Source organism: Populus nigra, chromosome 2 (assembly GCF_951802175.1).
Source record: "Populus nigra chromosome 2, ddPopNigr1.1, whole genome shotgun sequence".
In the NCBI taxonomy this organism is placed as follows: domain Eukaryota; kingdom Viridiplantae; phylum Streptophyta; class Magnoliopsida; order Malpighiales; family Salicaceae; genus Populus; species Populus nigra.
In genome coordinates this window covers 18,021,537-18,025,082 of record NC_084853.1, presented here as the reverse complement: position 1 = coordinate 18,025,082, position 3,546 = coordinate 18,021,537, and positions in this window count along the sequence as shown.

Sequence of the window (3,546 nt, the reverse complement as noted above, 5' to 3'; positions counted from 1 at the left end):
CAGAATCGGCAGCGCAGATTTTTCGACGAACATGGGCTGGACGCTGGACTGGCCGGGCCATGCAGGAAAATTCATCGAGGGGACACGCTGACGAAACAGCGCTGGTTCAGGCACGGCGGGCAGTGTTGGAATCGGCAGCGCCGACGAAATCGGCAAAGTCGGCAGAATCGGCAGCGGGTGCTGGCGATGGGTCTGGACGGGCTGGATAGTCCAAGGCTCGACGAGAAAGACTGCTGGTTTAGACACTGGGGCAGTGGCAGCCCGCGGGACAGTGTCGGCAGATTCGGCAGCGCAGATTTGTGCGGCTGCAGGTTCGTCGGGGAAAATCGGCAGCGCAGATTTTGCGACGAACATGGGCTGGACGATGGACTGTCCAGGCCAGGCAGGAAAATTTGTCGAGGGGACACGCTGACGAAACAGCGCTGGTTCAGGCACGGCGGGCAGTGGTGGAATCGGCAGCGCCGACGAAATCGGCAAAGTCGGCAGAATCGGCAGCGCAGATTTTTCGACGAACACGGGCTGGACGGTGGACTGTCCAGGCCAGGCAGGAAAATTCGTCGAGGGGACACGCTGAGGAAACAGCGCTGGTTCAGACACGGTGGGCGCAGTGTTGGAATCGGCAGCGCCGAGAAAATCGGCAAAGTCGGCAGAATCGGCAGCAGGTGCTGGCGATGAGTCAGGACGGACTGGATAGTCCAAGGCTCGATGAGAAAGACCGCTGGTTTAGACACTGGGGCAGTGGCAGCCCGCGGGGCAGTGTCGGCAGACTCGGCAGCAGTGTCTGCCGATTCGGCAGCGTTGGCTTGTTGGCGCGGGGGGCCGATGCGAGTGGGGACTTGGGCAGCGGGCAGTGAAAGCAAGAGTTTCCCCGATGCTGCCGGGAAAAACGCTCCCCGGGATGGCCGGGTGAGATGACCCGGCGGCCCGCGACGGGTCATTCAATTCCATGCCCCGTCAACATAACTCCCGATGTACTGTTTGCTTTTTCGGAAGAAGAGATCCATCCCCCCATCCTCGGCCAGCCAAAAACGCTCCAATTAATGGCCGGGTGAGATGACCCGGCGGCCCGCGACGCGTCATTCAAATCACTGCCCTATCGGCTACAACTGCTGATGGGTGGGATTAGAGGCCTGCCATGGTGGTGAGGGGCGGCGAGGACCGTGAAAGCTAGAGTTTTTCAGAGGCTGCCGGGAAAAAGGCCCCTCGGGTGGCGGGGTGCGAGGACCAGGCGCGTCATTCAATTCTCTTCCCTATCAACTTGGCTCCCGTTGGCGGGATTGGAGGCCTACTGTTTGTTACAGGGCTAAAATCGTCAGGGGAAGAGCTGACGAAACAATGCTGGTTTGGATGCAGGGGGTAGTGTTGGAATCGGCAGCGCGGACAAAATCGGCAAAGTCGACAAAAAAGACTGTTGGTCTGGACATCGGGGCAGCGGCAGCCATGCCGACAGGGGGGGAAATCGGCAGCGCAGATTTGTGCAGCTGCAGGTTCGTCGGGGAAATCGGCAGCGCAGATTTTTCGATGAACATGGGCTGGAAGATGGACTGTCCAGGCCAGGCAGGGAAATTCGTCAAGGGGACACGCTGACGAAAGTAGGCTCGTCGGTGAAAATCGGCAGCGCAGATTTTTCGACGAACAGGGGCTGGATGCTGGACCGGCCGGGCCAGGCAGGAAAATTCGTCAGGGGGGCACGCTGACGAAAAGAGGGGCTGCCGCGTGGAAAATCGGCAGCGCAGATTTTTCGACGAACATTCGTCAGGGGGGCACGCTGACGAAAAGAGGGGCTGCCGCGTGGAAAATCGGCAGCGCAGATTTTTCGACGAACAGGGGCTGGATGCTGGACCGGCCGGGCCAGGCAGGAAAATTCGTCAGGGGGGCACGCTGACGAAAAGAGGGGCTGCCGCGTGGAAAATCGGCAGCGCAGATTTTTCGACGAACATTCGTCAGGGGGGCACGCTGAGGAAAACAGGGGCTGCCGCGTGGAAAATCGGCAGCGCAGATTTTTCGACGAACATTCGTCAGGGGGGCACGCTGAGGAAAACAGGGGCTGCCGCGTGGAAAATCGGCAGCGCAGATTTTTCGACGAACAGGGGCTGGATGCTGGACCGGCCGGGCCAGGCAGGAAAATTCGTCAGGGGGGCACGCTGACGAAAAGAGGGGCTGCCGCGTGGAAAATCGGCAGCGCAGATTTTTCGACGAACAGGGGCTGGATGCTGGACCGGCCGGGCCAGGCAGGAAAATTCGTCAGGGGGGCACGCTGACGAAAAGAGGGGCTGCCGCGTGGAAAATCTGGCAGCGCAGATTTTTCGACGAACAGGGGCTGGACTGGCCGGGCCAGGCAGGAAAATTCGTCAGGGGGGCACGCTGACGAAAACAGGGGCTGCCGCGTGGAAAATCGGCAGCGCAGATTTTTCGACGAACAGGGGCTGGACTGGCCGGGCCAGGCAGGAAAATTCGTCAGGGGGGCACGCTGACGAAAGTAGGCTCGTCGTGGAAAATCAGCAGCGCAGATTTTTCGACGAACAGGGGCTGGACGCTGGACTGGGCCAGGCAGGAAAATTCGTCAGGGGGGCACGCTGACGAAAACAGGGGCTGCCGCGTGGAATGGCAGCCTACACGCAGATGCGAATTCGGCAGCGCACGATGGCTTGAGCAGGTCATGGGTTCGACTTGGCGCGATCTGAAACCTGGACGAGGGACTGTCGACGCTGGACGAGCCAGCGCGGTGGCCTGTCGTGCCCCGTTCAGGGGGGCCTGCCGCGGAGACAGCCCTCGCGGGCTCGACAGCGCAGGGCCAGCGTCCCCGACGTCGCTGGCCGCGGCAGGCGAGCTGCCGGGGTTCCCGCATTCCTACAAGAAAACGTCGTGCTTTCCACATGAAACCAATCCAGTAAAATCAGCCATATTTTTATGAGGCTGCCCACTGAATTTGGGGGTCATTCCGGGCCGGTTCCTAGTTTTGCGGATTTACTCGATTTCTAATGGTAGGAAAATTAAAACAAATACTTCCCGACCTCGAAAAATTCTGGGAAAATTAATGAAGGTGGATTGGATTTTTGCCAACCTCTCTGCAAAATTTCAGCTCAAAATACCAAGAAATGAATTTTTTAGAGGGGGGGGTGACAGCTGGGACCTAGTAGTGTCTCCCCCTGCCAGAGCTGCAATGACACTTATTGCTCTTTAGGGAGCCACCAGGCCGGCGCCCCTCAAAGACCACACGCGCGCGCGCGCCCGCCCGCGCTGGGCGCTGGGGCGCTGGGGCCTGAGGGCCTGGGGCCCTTGGGGGCCCTTGGGCGCTTGGGCGCGCGCGCGCGGCCCCCGCAGCCATGCCGCGCCGCGCGACGCGCGGACAGCCCCTGCTGGCTTGCTCTCTCGCCCGCGGGGGGGCTGCCTTCGGGCCTGGCCCCCCGCGTTCTGGCCTGCCCCCTGCGGGGGAGAGGCTAGGCGCTGCAGGGGCCAGCCCGACGTCGCTGGCCGCGGCAGGCGACAGCCCCTGCTGGCTTGCTCTCTCGCCCGCGGGGGGGCTGCCTTCGGGCCCTGGCCCCC